This window comes from Equus przewalskii, chromosome 4 (assembly GCF_037783145.1).
Source record: "Equus przewalskii isolate Varuska chromosome 4, EquPr2, whole genome shotgun sequence".
NCBI classification, from domain to species: domain Eukaryota; kingdom Metazoa; phylum Chordata; class Mammalia; order Perissodactyla; family Equidae; genus Equus; species Equus przewalskii.
Window position 1 is genome coordinate 46,333,077 of NC_091834.1, and position 15,398 is coordinate 46,348,474.

Sequence of the window (15,398 nt, forward strand, 5' to 3'; positions counted from 1 at the left end):
TTAGTAGGAAGGAAATGAAATCCACCTGATTTCGTTTTTAGTAGTGTTCTAAACACAAAATAGTTGTTGGGCCTTAGGGTGAGCCTGCTATTTTTGTTGCACTTTTTTTTTTAAGTTCCATGGGTCTCGAGAAAGGCCTGCCACAAAGACCAGTGACTTTCAATTAGTTGCAAGACAAGGTAGATACTTGGTTTTTAAAGCCAATGGCTTTAGAGCCTTGCTTTTAGTCTGAGCCAACAACACACAAAGGTATAAAAGATATAATCTGAAAACCTAAGTAACTTATTTTTTTGGTTGGTCTTAAAAGAAATTTTTCAACTGATCATTTGTGAGAATAAAGTAAACTTTGGAGGGTTTAAATTCTATTTAATAGAGCGTCAATTTCCCTGCAGCTACTGGAAGGAGACCTACCAGCAACAATGCTCATGGACAAAAGCTCTAAGTCTATAACTCATTCCCTCTTGTAGTGAGCAAAGCAGAATAACACACTGGAGGAAATCAAACTGACCTTTGCTCCAGGCTCTATGTCTGGCTCTGGTTGCCATCAGTTTAGGCCTAAGTGTTGACCCAGCTTGGTTTTTAACTCTGACTTCCTCATGAGCTCTTCGAACCCGACTCCCTCCTTCAGTGTATACTGCAGTTCCTTCCGAAGGCCCTGACATTTCCACTGAGGGTCACTGTATTTATTCAGTGCCAATAACTGAAGAATAAATTCTTACATGTTGAATAGGATCTTCACTATTGTTTTGCAAATTAATCAACTGAAGCAAAATAGTGATAATGTGTTATCATGGTTAAGGTTAATAAGCTGTTGATTACCTCTAGAGGATACAATTGCAGACACATTATTTAAAAGGCCTATTTTGTTGAGCTAACTGATAAATGAGCAAAACATTTACTGCATGGTGTATTAACGTGAGCATGGAATTTTGAGCCATGTTGGGCTAGCTCAGTTTCTTTCTCACACTCCTCTCTGCTCTCTCCCCAGTGTCAGCTTCATCCTGAGGCCTGGTCCTTGTGTTGTTGCGGACTATGTGCCATTTATAATCCATGAGATATCCATCAAGTTACTTTACCTCTTTGAGTTTCAGTCAACTTGGTTACACAGTTTGATAGTATCCACCTGCCCATTGCTCTTAGGAGAGGTTGCTGTTTAAAAAGACTTGTTCTCTATCTGGGTTTATTTGTGATAATTTTCCCACATTCTCAAGAGCCATTTATAAAAGCCAAATTTAATTCCTGTTCACTAAAAACAAGGTTTATTCATCTTAACCAACATGATATTATTGCCACAGGAATACTGTCTCTTAGATGTAGTCAAAGCTTTGCTTGTAAGCTGTGCTGAACTTCCCTGGAATTTCTATTTTGTTATATTGCACAGACTTTCACTGATCTATTCCTCGGGAAAGCAACAATGTAATGGATAGATATCTGGTCTCTACCAGGTGAAAAATGCGTTCTTCAATTCCCCCAAAACAGTAACTTTGGGTGTTTTATAAGTTCCATTTTACAGCTACTGAAAAACTAGCTGGACATTTCTCTGTTCAAAATTGCCAATGACTCTCATTAACATCCTGTTTTGAATATGTGATGCCATTGCTGATCCAATAATTAAAAAGCAAAGAATTTAAAATCTATGAATGTAAAGCATCAAAAGTGGCCATACCTAGCATTGACTACCACTAGGCTTTGGCAGGCAAGGATTTAAAAGAAGAAATCCAATGTGTTGGAGGTAGATGTAACTGTCAATTTGGGCTCCCTGTTGTGTGGGAAGATTCAGTAACCTAGGGAGATGCTGGAGGAAAATTTCATAACAAGCTACTTGTGTTTCTCCCTTTCTTTGATCCTGAAAGTAGTTTCTCTGGGATAATGGATGTTGTTGAATCCATTCTACCCTGTAGAGGAGGAAGACATTTCCTCAACCCCCTCTGGGTCCTTCTGGCCATAAAATGAATTAAATTTACATGAGACAGAATAACAGGAGAAAATTAAACAAAGCTTTATAGCATGTATACATGGGAGAGGCTCAGGCAACCTGAGCAACTTTCCAAAATGGCTGAAGCCACCACCTTAAATATCATCTTCAGCTAAAGACAAAGGAGGATGTTGGGGGTTGGGGGAGTCAGTTATGGGAGATTACCAGAAAAGCACAGTAAACAAGGGTAAGGTTATTATGCAGATTTAAGTCCTTGCCTTCCTCATTGATAAGAGTTTCTAGAGATAAGGTCATTCCCCCCTCTTCCCCCATACAGAGAGGGAGACAACTTTACAGATGGAGATTTCCTTTACAAATGTAAATGTCTCTTAACAAAGAATAAGTAAATTCTACTTTTCAGAGCTTCTTTCCTGTCTGCAGTTTCTAAAAGTAACCAGCCCAAAATAATCCTCATGCCAAAGAGACATATCTTGAGGTGGTCAATTCCAGTCCCCCACAAACCCCTCCTCTTTTCTAACAGCACTCGGGTTTCCCTTGAGGTTTGCATCTTCCCCAGGCAGCCTCTGCATTTCTGAAGGGGGGCTGGATGCCTTAAACCAATCAGCACATCTCACTCCCCAGGACAGACATTGGCATCTGATCTGATCCATTAGAGTAGGAATCCTTGCTTGTTTGTGTGAGGCAGAAAAACTACCTTTCTATCAGGAACTGAGGAAAGAATATAAAGCTCTGATCACTCCTGGAAGACAGCCTAAAGCAACCCAAGGAACCAACCTTAGGAAGAAACAAATATGGGGGAGGGGAAGGGCATGGAGAAGTGATTGGAGTAGAAACTGAGTTCCATAGCTTTCTTGAACCTCTGGACCAGCCTTGCCTGTAGCACACTAGATTTCTGGAATTCAGTTAGGAAATCCCTTTAAATTGCCTTGATATATCTGGACACATTTACTGGGGCAAGAAAACAAAGCTTTATGTGCAATGTGCTTGTGCACGTGTGTGTGGGGTACTGGAAAGCTGGACGGCTGTGCAGTTTATGTACTGAAACAGGGTCTTCCATATCTGATCTACCTACGGTTTAGGGGGAATCAATTTGGAAAAATTATAGTGATTCATTCGCAACTTAAATACTTACTGGATTGGGAATCACATAGCATGTTTCTCCTGGAAGTTTCCACGTGAAGAGGGAGAATGAACTCTCAAACATTTTATAGAATCTTCCAAATCACTAAAGTGATGCTATTCACTCAATCATCATATAATTCTGATGAACATGAATGACATCAGTAATTACGGTCTTTATTGAAAATTCTTCTTGTAAAAATAAGCAATGGCGTCATGGCTCACACCTTCAAGCTGACCTGTGGCTCCTGATACAGCTGATGTGTCTTCATTCACATGGTTTAACTGTTTTATAACAACAGCGGCAACATCTGGTTTAAGGCTTGACCCAGCTCTGATACACTCTGTTAGTAGAAAGATATAGGGATAATGAGATTTAAACAGTAATTTGAGCATAATAACCACCAATTTTGGAAAGCCTCCGGTGACTTCTCAATAGGTCAATTTCCTCTAACATTTGTTATTACAGCACCATGTATGATTCTTTCTTAGCATGTGTTTTGTGTAATTGTGGGAATAATTGGTTAATGCCTGTTTTATTAAATAATTTCTTATCCCCAAAAGGTAAAGGCCATTGTCTGGAAATATTCACTATTGGCTTCCCAAATCCTAGCACAGTGTATGGCATTTAATAGGCTCAATAAACATACAGATTGCATAAATGGGGAGAGAGAGAGCTTATCTAAATAGGGTAAGAGATAGTCAGACGACAAAGTAACAACAAAAAGCAAAGTCAATTGATATCCCCACACCTCCAACCTGAGCACTTTTGTTTAATGACCATTACAACAACTAAGAATGTAAGGGAATATATTTTAATCCACAGTCTAGGTACAATTTGGAGGCAGTAAATACATTCTGTTAATCTATTTAAAAAAAATTTTTAAAGCATAATTTCACGTGGATTCTGTTTTTCCATTTCACATGTAAATCATTTCAAATATTAGCTCCAGATGGTGCAGTCTCAAAGGTTTCATATTTACACACAGTTCAATATTCTTTTGCAAATCAAATGTGAAAGGAGCGTTTTATATCAAAACCAGTCCTGAAACTGACCAGGGTGTGACAGTACTCAAACCTAAAGACTATAAGGCCTTCCTTGGTTGTTTCAGGATGCAAAAGATGCCTAATTCTATGCATATTTCATCTATCCTTCTCAGCTCCTCCCTCCCACCCCTTCTCTTCCCTTCAATCCCCAGAAAAAGTCAAAACTAGACAATGAGTTAGTGGAAAAGGTTTTCTTATGCTAATCCTTTATTTACCACCCCCAGTACATACAAAGAGAGAGAAGAGAGAAAAGAAAAATGTGAAATGAGTTTTGAAATGTGATTAGTAGTAAGTGAAAAATGTTTCATTTCTCTTTGAATTAAAACTTCTCATTGCTTCTTCTTCTTTGTATGTTTACAAAATATTCTACTCATGGTGATGACTATCTGTGTATGTGAGCAGTGCTCAAATCCAATTACTGCCCAGTATCCCTAACCACACTGTACACAAGAAGTTTGCTCTTTGATTTGGTGCAGTAGCTAATGTTTTTCAGGACCTGTCCTTGTGCAGATCTGCTTTTTAGGCATTTAGGAAGTCCATGGATATTGTTCAAAAAAAGTTGTTGCCAATTCCATGGGGCCAGCCCAGTGGCATAGTGGTTAAGTTCACATGCTCCACTTCAGTGGCCTGGGGTTTGCTGATTCGGATCCCGTCCTGGACCTATGCACCACTTATCAAGCCATGCTGTGGCAGATGTCCCACATACAGAGTAGAGGAAGATGGGCACAGATGTTAGCTCAGGGCCAGTCTTCCTCAGCAAAAAAGAGGAGCATGGATTGGCAGTGGATGTTAGCTCAGGGCTAATGTTCCTCAAAAAAAAAAATTATTGCCAATTCCTTACACCCTCATGCCATATTCTCTTGCAACTACTATTTGTCTCTCAATGCAGATTGTGGCTACATTGCATTATTGGAAATTGAATTTTAAAACGTCCTCGTGGGTCCACGTTTCACCTTACCCGGTAACTGTCATTACTATTTGTAAGGATTCTCAGCTTAGAATTTTGGTTTCTGTATGAAATATTGCTTTAACATTTGATTCAAGTGGTTAGCTCATTTACTTTCATTGGTATATTTCATAGTTTTTTCTCTTTACTCTGTTGTATTTTTTCTTTCCATGTTTATTCTTCTTTGTTGCCTCTTCTCCTTTCTCCTTGTTTTAATTTTGAATTGGAAGAAAGTGAGACTTAGTTTCTTCAAATAATGGAGGAATTTTATTAACACGAGGTGGAACAATCTGACGTACCAAAGCGTGAGGACTGTAATAGAGAGGGACCTTGCAGATGGTTCTTCATTCAGAATTTGAGGCAATTCTCTGATCTCAGAACTTTGTGACTCTTCACTTGTGGGTTCCAACACCTATATAAATAAATAAAAATGAAGTTTCACCATATTTGTCATGTCTCCATAACAATCTCTTTATGTGCCAGTTTTCCTATTTCTTCCACTCTTCTCATTACCTATGGGGCTAATACTTTCCTTACTCCTGAAATAGACATTCTTATTAGCTCAGCTAATAAATATCCTCAAAATTTTTTGGTCCAGACCGCATCATGGGTAGCTGGCTTGCCTGTGGATTGGCTACTTTTGTGCCAAGTCCTCACCCATCATGCCAAGTGAGAGGGAGGTCAGGGTCCCCTGGCTCCTTTAGGTTCATCTCGCAGAGAAGATTGTGAAAGGGCTGCTTCTTCTGCGTCTCTTGGAGTGACCTTTGGTATGATGGACATATCTAGTGCAATGGTCTTTGACTTCTAGCATTTAAGCCCTATATCCGTGTATACAATTGCTGTACGAAATAATCCAATTAACAAATGAAAATCCATGAAGGTATATACTCTGGTTTGCTTAAATTTTAGTCTCAGTGGCTGTAACTCAAATTATGAGTGCCCTTAAAAAGATGGAAGTTTATATCCTTCTTATGTAAAACCTTATTTGCTACTGTGTCTCTTCCCGTATCTTCCTATTTCATTTTCTTTCTTCTTTTATTGTAAAGTATGCTCCTTAGTCATAGCCAATGTTATTTTCACTTAACATTCTGCACTGGGAATGTGATATTCAGTTAAGTCCAGGGATGACGATATTGGCAGGGACATGATAAAAAAAGAAGAAAAAGCCGAATCCATAATAATTGCCTATTACTGGTAGGGCTAGTATAATTGCCCTACTTCTATTAAGTACTATACCAAGGGATAATGACTGATAAATATTTTCTGAAAAATATATGTCTTTTTTGAAATTTTTATGTAGAAATTTGAATATCTCCATCTTATAATTCTATTAGGCTTTTCCTTTACGTTTAAGAAATAATATTCCATGTTCTATTTCTTTAATTATCAACATGATGAATGATTCCATATTTATTGATTCCCACTTATGCAAAAGAAGGAAATTAGTACTCTTGTACTTCTACCTCTCTTGCCACTTTCCAGGTTTTTTGTTGATATTGTGGTATTCTGGATTCATAGTATTATAAATATTCTTTTATTATGTATCTTCTCTTTTAAGATTCATTAAAAAGAGAAGAAGGATTCTGGAAATATGGCGACCTGTTCTGCATCCATCTTCTATGCTCCCATATCTGATTGCCCACCACTACTCAACTGGGTGGGTCTGGTCAACCTGAGATGTGTGATCATCGTAGGAACCACTGGTGTGAGTATGGGAGTTGTGGGGCTCTCACCTTTTAGAGAAAGGTCTAGAGATACAGTAGTCTATGAGAAGTTCCAATATTAGGATCTAAACATAGTACTAGAAGAGCTAGGTGCTCAATGATTTGAGAACCACCAAATCCAAATGACCTCTGTCTTTCTCTCACACACACATAACACCTTAGATGTATATTGCCTGTGCATAAAAATTTATAGGCTCCCAGGAACTCAAAAGACAGAGCAGGAGCTGAATTTGTGTGATGAATTTCCCTGTTCTCCAGACTAGGAGAAAGAAGGAACACAGGGCCCTTGCAGGTTGTCTCCAGCTAAGGTAGGCTAGGGATCAAGGAAGATAAGCATCTGCCAAAGGGACAGGGAGTGCACCTCCCTCCATCATTTGAGGGATATTCCTATCAAGATAGTTCCAGGTAGCAGAACTCAGCCTCAGAAGCCAACAAAAATGATAACATCAAAAGTAACAACAAATAACAAAACAACTCAGGAAAACTTGGAAAGACAACAAATAAACTTAAGCACCAAGAAAGACATAACACCATCATTCTAGACCTGAATACTATTGGTGTTGAATTAAAAGAAACTAGTAAACAAATTAAAAGAAAAGATGGCCACTGAAGAGCAGAGTGAAATTAGTGTTGTGGAGAGGTACACGTAGAAGAAATATTTAAAGCCTAGAAAGCATTTGGACCTTGGTCTCCATGGCAGTAATTAATGGAAAAGTACCACGCTAAAAAAGAAATCCAAAATAACTTGATCCCTCTGTTTTCTCACCAATAAAATGATGATAATAATATCTCATAAGATTATGATAAATAATTAAAAGAGATAATATTTTTAAAGTGCTTAAAACAGTTCTTAGCCCAGAATAAAAGTTGTATAAGTGTTTACTAAATAAATAAATAAAACTGAAATAATGACTAAGTCCAAACACTGGGCATTTGGAAAAGCCAATAAAATAGATAAACACTTCCGGAGGATGGTTTTTGAAAAGGAGAAAGAGAGGAAAAACAAAAATTTTGGAATATAAAAGCAAACACTTCTAATATGAAGACACTTAAAAGAATTATGTCCGGGGGCAGGCCTGGTGGCATAGTGTTTAGGTCCAGCTCCCTTTCTTCGGAGGCCCATGTTTGTAGGTTCAGATCCCAGGTGCGGACTTACACCACTCATCGAGCCATGCCATGGTGGTGACCCATGTACAAAATAGAGGAAGATTGGCACAGATGTTAGCTCAGGGACAATCTTTCTTAAGCAAAAACAAGAGGAAGATTGGTAACAGATGTTAACTCAGAGCAAAACTTCCTCACACACACACACACAAATTATGACTGAACATTATGTGCAAACCTATGTCAATTTGAAAACCAAGAGAAATGTATCATTTTCCATTTAAATGTAAATTATCAATGTTGACTTAACAAGAAGGTAAAAATCTAAATGGATCTATTACCACAGTAAAAATTGCTAAAGGATCAGATGAATTTCTAGCTAAGTTCTGTTTAATCTTAAAAGACAGATAATTTCAAGATTATTGCAATTATTTCAGATCAAGACTGGAAAGCCTTCAAATTTGTTTTATGAAGGCAATATAACTTCAAAATCAGAACCTGATTAAAATAGAATAAAACTGAAAATAAAGACAATCTCCTTTTTTTTGATTTTTGTAACATTTTTATGGAACACTCAAATTTGAAATATTATTATTTCAAATTGTAATCTGCATCAGAATGATAAATAAGATACGTTATATCCTTTTCTTCTTTATGAGCCTTGAAACACAGTGTGTTCCACAGTTACAGGACATCTCAATTCAAAAGTTAAATTTGATCAGGTATGTTTGATCTGTATCAAGATTTCAGAAGATTTACATTTGTAAGAGAAGATTAACACAGCCAAGTTGTCAAAACATACCTTAAAATATTCCATTTACTGAATCAAGTATCAGGTTTTAGAGTTGAATTTACACTAGTTTGAAGTGAATCAAATAAAAAAAAAATCCCATCCCATTTAATGTTGAGTAGTATCCCATTGTATGGATGGCTCATTTATCTATCCAGTTACCCTTTGAAGGACATTGGTGTTCAATCTAGCTTTTGACAATTATTATTATGGCTATAGGTGCTATAAATATTCACATTTATTGTTTTGTGAATGTAAGTTTTAATTTCTCTAGGCTAAATTATCTCAGAGGGCAGTCTCACTTTCGATGAAAATCTTCAAAGTAAAATGAATAGAATTCAACCAAAACATTAGGGCCAATGGGTTTTCTTCCATGATTGGCAAGGGTGTTACAAAATCAAGATACCAGAGTTACATAAATATTAAGTAACTTGCCTAGTTAGTTCCCTAGCTAGTGAGTGACGAAACAATTTGCACCCTTACTTGTTGTTGTTGACTTACAGCCATAACGATAGTAATAGTAACAATGAAAATGGTATCATTTAAATTTATTGAAACTTTTCCAATTGCTTTATGTTTTATTTCTTAGAAGTTAAAAGAATCATCTTTTAATTTTGCCTTTAGATATTGTAATGTGAGGAGAAACAGGAACTGCTATATTGGGGGGAAGCCATTTTTGAGATTAAATGTAAAATAAAATCTTTGCTTTTGAAATAGATGGAATAAGTGAGAAGAAAACGAACTAAAAGAGATAGAGTTTTTAGATTTTGGCTAGACTAAGACAAGGAAGGATACTCATGATCTACTCTCAGCAAAAGTGATAGAGGAAGAAAATATACAGGAAAAGGTTTCCCAAAAAGTCAAGGGCTAGGCTAAAGAGAAGCAGAAGTGGCAGTATTATCACTGTGGAAGATGAATGTAGTGGCACTTCTAATTTATTTAGTATTCAGGATTTCAACCTTAATTAGGATTCCTTTGTCACATCATTCATCAAATATACTTGAAGAAATGGAAATTAACCTCAAAGTTTCTGTCGCCTCAGGCATGCTTTTAATACTTTTACTCATTTCAGTGTATTGTGAAGTACAGTGAGTTGACTTGGAGATGTTTTAGTCGGAATAAGTAACATCCAAATGAAATCACACATTATAAGCAATTCTGGCAGGGATATCAAAAGCAACCAGTTAAATGGCTACTAACTTGTGTTTCTTTCAGCCAGTGCTAAGAAGAGTAAGTTTTTGTTTGAAAATATTCTGCTCTTGCCACCCAAAGGTTTGCAAAGGTCCTTTTAAAAAACTGCTTTAAGAAGGATTCTTGCTTATGATATTCCACAACATTTGTTTTGTTAACACTGTGACTGCATTTCCAAAGGAATTTGTATATTTACGATTATAATTTGCCAAGTCAGGTATAGAAAATATAGAATTATTAATTCAAAAAGCATGTTAAACATATGCAGAACTACTTCAGACACCAAGATAATTCTTTTTCAACTTTCTCTCTGTAACAAAGTTCTACTCATCCCTCAAAGCATTGTCCTATATATGATGTCCTTACCTTGTCCTTACCTATATGTGATGCCTTCTTTGACAACTGGGACCAGGTAGAAAGGATTACTCTCTCCACTTAGTACCTGTAGCCCTTGGCATACACAGCTTATATGAATCCTTCTTTGAATCTTATATAAATCAGAGGAATGCATAAATGTATGATACATACATACCATGTATGTCTCCGTATAGAATATAAACATTAAAAAGACAGGGGCACCACTGGATCTCCAAAAATTAGAACTCGATGGGTATTTAACATATTACCATCTTTTATGTTCAAAAGGAAATAAGTGAATAAATGAATATGATTAAACTCTAAGTCACAGTTTAATCATTATTAGATACAGTAATACTGTACTAGTTTTATTGGGTGATTATGAGATCAAATGGTTTTGAAGTCTTTTTAAAGTGATTTAGGATGTGACATTTTGTTGTTGGTCTCATTGTGAATGCTCTTGAATTTATATCCTAATAGAGTAATTGATGCAATAGTTGTATTGAGATTAAGCACTAGGCTTGGAAACTAGTTTGAGCCCCCATTTTACTGTTCCCAGCTGTAGTGTGACCTTGGCCATGTTTCTACACTTGGTTTCCTCATCTAAAAAGTGTGATCAATAATGTCATCTATTTCATAGGGCCATTTACTAAAATTAAATGGGGGAAATAAGAAGCATGCCCCAAAGAGGAATGTGTTAGTCACAAAACAAGTCCTCAATAACTATTAGTTGTTACTGTTATTAACATTGTTTGACAATTTATAAAGACAGCTAATTCTGTTGAGCAGATCTCCCTTTTTCCACCTATATTTTAAAACAAGAGATTGGATTACTAATGCTTGAATTATAAAACTTTCCATACCATTTTTGGGAGCCCTATGGATTCCCTTTCCCTAGTGAATTCTTGCATTTTACCCCCAAATACTAATGTAATCATGAAGACAAAGAATTTCATTAATTTTCTTGAAGGAGCTCTATGAGACCGTATGGCATTTTCCAAAATAGAATAAAAGCTCTCTATATTTGAATGTCAGTGGAGAGAAGTTTCGTGCATTTCTTAAACCAACTTCAAGTGTTGGCTTAAGAAACCCTGAGAATATTCTCACCCCTCTGAGAATATTCTCTGTGTCTTATACTTCAGAGCTGTCAGTCAGTATTTTTGATCATTAGCCATCTGTGATTATTTTAATTTTTGCCAGCAGGAGAAAAAACTCTTTTCCACCCAGGAGCTCTGTTATTACAATATAATTTATATGTAAAGAGCTCATTTCATCAGTGAGAGAAACTTTCACACAGTGTTTTTTTTTTTAAGGTTTGAAAGAAACTCATGGCTTCTTGTTTTTCTCTTTCTCCAACTCTGCACCACTGTTTCTCTGCCATACTTCACGTTTATTCTAGCATCTCTCCCTACAGAAACTCTCTAGCACCTGGTCAGCAGTGTTAAGAACACGATAAAGTTAAGCTGATTTCGCGTATTTTAAATATAAAACCTCGTATTTACTGTAACTGCTATATTAAAATTTAAAACTTTTAAAGAAAAACATAATTTTAATTTGCAATGAGGTTTAGTATTGAAGAGGAAGCCTCTAGTTGAGATTTCCTTATTAACAGTTTATTAAAGTGGCATGATGACATTTTAACCATAATTATGTAGGAAGGGCAAGTTTTGAGGGAGGCAAATAGAGAATTTGAAAAAAAACTTGGCCTTTCTAAGTAATACCGTGAATTAGGATTTGAAGTCGTGGAACCAGATTCATACCTCATCCCCTTCTGCTTCCGATGCCAGTTTGACCTTCAGCAAGTCAAAAACGCCCCTCAATCACCTTACCTACAATGTGGGATAATAATGTTGAACTGAAGATGGTTATTGCAAAGATTAATGAATTATTGGTCAGAAAATGTAATCCATATATGAAAAGTCTCTGTGCGAAGAGAGGGCTGAATCCCTGGGTCACTATTGCAGAGTAGTTTTTTGAAGTGAAGTAGATTATTGATCAACTAGGCAAAATTTTAGGTCTGGAAATTTATGAAGTAAGTTTCAAATCTTAGGATCGATGCTACTAGAAATTAGTGCCTTTCGATGTCTTATACCATTTCTTGCAGAATCAGAAAATATATTGTTGTTTCCTTTCTTGGTGAAAGGGCACATTATATTCTTAGCAGAGTTGACTCCTAAGGAAACTACTGATGATCTGAGGACACTCCTATATTTTTCTTCTTTCTTTTCCATTTGCTTTCTCTTCTCCCATTTTCTAACCCTAATTCTATTTTTTGCTTTCCTGTCTCTGCTTTCTTTAAGAAAATGAACTTAGAGCACTTTCGTAACTTACATAGAGGAAGCATACAATCTCAGTGTGCCCGGAGGAACACGGCAGCAACAGCAACAAGGACACAGTACTTCCTCTCTCTGGGCACTTAGGTGCCTAGTTTAAAAAATAATTGAAAAGGGATCATCTCTTCATTCAGACAGTTTTTACCGAGAGCTTTTGCAACAATACTAAGAATAAATGCAAAGATTTCCTTGTTGTTCATTTGTTTTTAATTAGGAGTGGGGAATGGGGAGGATGGTGTATAACACACACACACACACACACACACACACACACACACACACAGTGGAGGCATGGGGAAGGTTACTTCCTGAAATAGTGATCAGCTTGATGAGGAAGCAGCAGCTTCTTCTGAGAAATAGCAGGGAAGGTAGCCAAGTGCCTAAATAACCCTGAGTCACTAGGTCCGGGCCCATTGAAAACTAACCTAATCTGTATCCAATTTAACATCTGAACTTAATTTTCTTGGCTGTAATCAAGCCAGAGCATCTTCCCCATAGAAGTCTTGAGATTAGTCATGATCGACAGAAATGTCAAGAGTAATGACAAATAATTGCCACATGTACCTTCATGCATCTTGCCTCTTAGAGGTGGCTTTTTAATTTTAAAAAGTTTCAAAGCATGGAGCTTTATGATGCAAACAGAATCTATTTCTGTATGCCAATCATTTTTTTAAAGAATGGTGGAATGGGGTGAGCGCCATTGTAGAGATAATTTTGCCCCAATAGCAAAGCTAAAAGAGTTACTGTATAGATTTTAAAAAACATACAAACAAACAAACTATAGTTTATTCACCATGGCTGCCGAAACATTCAGACAGTTTTATCCACTCTAGCATGAGTTTTCTTGACCCTGACCAGGACTGCTAACTCATGTGACTCTCACGCATTGTCTAGCTGTCTAGCCCAGGAAACAATGTGATACATTGCTTTCCCATAGCAACTTGGGTTTGTGGACTGGAAAGCAATTCTACCCAGAAGTTGCCAGAATTATAAGAACAGCTCAGTTAAATCTCCTCTCCTAGCCAGAGGTGAGAGACAATCAGGTCAAATATCAAGTAAACTATAATTAAGCTTTGGAAAATTTAAAAAACAAATGAGCTAATGATTTTATTTCTATGCAAATAGCAAATCTTTGGGACAGATCAAATGCATTTTTTTACTTCCATATTGCCAAACTTTGATTTGATTGATTCTATATTTATCCCCATGTGGCAGCTGGAGCACTCACTTTAGAGGGAAACTGTCCTAATTCCAGTCTATCAAGGAAAATCTGCAAGTTAAAAACTCACTTTTATCAGCAGGCATTCGGAGGATGGCAGGTGGCAAATAAGCTCTTAGTGGATTATTGTAATTGCATTTTCTTTTACCTTCATAACTTAAAAAGTTTTAAGAAAAAGGAAAGGCCAACTTTCTATGGTTTTGACAGTTGTGCTTACCTCATTCTCTAATGAACACTGTGTTTGAAGTTTTCACAGACTCGAAGTGTGAAGCTAGTTTAAGAGTGTCTGTAACATGTATAATGGAGATATAGAAAAAAGAACTAGAATAATTGGATGCATTAGATACATAAAAGGTTGACTAATGTTATTACAAATTACTTTTATGACTTCCTCCACTTTTATTTTCACAGTTTTCTTTACTGATTTATTACTATATATTGAGGACAGAAGAAAAAAAAACAAAATAATAGAACATAAAATTTAAATAAAGAATGAAAAATTAAGGGGCTGGCCCCGTGGCCGAGTGGTTAAGTTCGCGCGCTCCGCTGCAGGTGGCTCAGTGTTTCGTCGGTTCGAATCCTGGGCGCGGACATGGCACTGCTCGTCAGACCACGCTGAGGCAGCGTCCCACATGCCACAACTAGAGGAACCCACAACGAAGAATACACAACTATGTACCGGGGGGCTTTGGGTAGAAAAAGAAAAAAATAAAATCTTTAAAAAAAAAAAAAAAAAGAATGAAAAATTAAGATGAGGCAAAATTAAGGGATCTAGATGAAGCAATGATGGTACTAACTTGCATCTTCTTTTTAAAACAAAATCTATTTTATTATAAATCAAAATCCCCTAAATCTCAGTTTAAACTGTTACTTTAGATTTTACAGAATATCTGAAAGGAATTAATTGTCACAGATATTAACTGCTTAAATGAATGTCTGAGTATTTCTGAGAACCCAGTTTCAATATAAGGCAATGATAATATTTGTCTAACAATTTCATATTTTTTTAAACAATTGAAACAAAGATGCTTGAAGTTTTATCTAGGTGATAAACTTTATAATGACCACCTATCCAGTAAATGTAATTCCTATTAAGGTTTTTAAAGCAAATATGCATATATCGTGTATTGAGAAATGCGCAAACACCTATATTTTCCCTCGTAGGTGGGAGAACCTGATGGAGAAATGAGTTAATATGATTAGCTCAAGGTAAGAAGTGGAACAAGAGCATGCGCTTCTCATCTGACCTTTCTACCTACCTCACGGTGTATTATGGCTTTATATATTTAACCTGCCCTTCCAAAATATACTTTAAATTTGCTTAGAGTGTAAGCATTCACTCCTCATTAGTAACCAAGTGCCTATATTTGCAGATCTTCCAAATTTATCTTTTCTTCATAATCCTCCAAAACAATATCACTTTTCTCAAAGGGTTACAAAGCAAAATTGCCTCAATGGTGGTAAATATGGCTTGTGATTGAAATATAAGTAAAAGCACCCATGTCCAACTAAACAAGTTAAGAAAAGCTTCAAGAAGGTTGCATTTTTGCTGACACTTGACAGTATATTTAAAGGTTGACAGAAAGCCTCATTGGGAAAATGTACAGAAAGATAAGCGAGGATAATGTGTTC

General features: G+C 36.4%; 1 long non-coding RNA gene across 1 annotated transcript in view; it reads left to right on the top strand.

Moving 5' to 3' along the window:
- Nucleotides 1–14,977, top strand: part of LOC139082804 (uncharacterized) — a 141,650-nt gene extending 126,673 nt beyond the window's left edge. Inside the window, exons 3-4 of the long non-coding RNA XR_011539056.1 lie at nt 6,607–6,753; nt 14,931–14,977. This is a non-coding gene — a long non-coding RNA (uncharacterized lncRNA). The remainder of the gene's footprint in view (nt 1–6,606; nt 6,754–14,930) is intronic.
- The last annotated feature ends 421 nt before the right edge of the window (nt 14,978–15,398 follow it).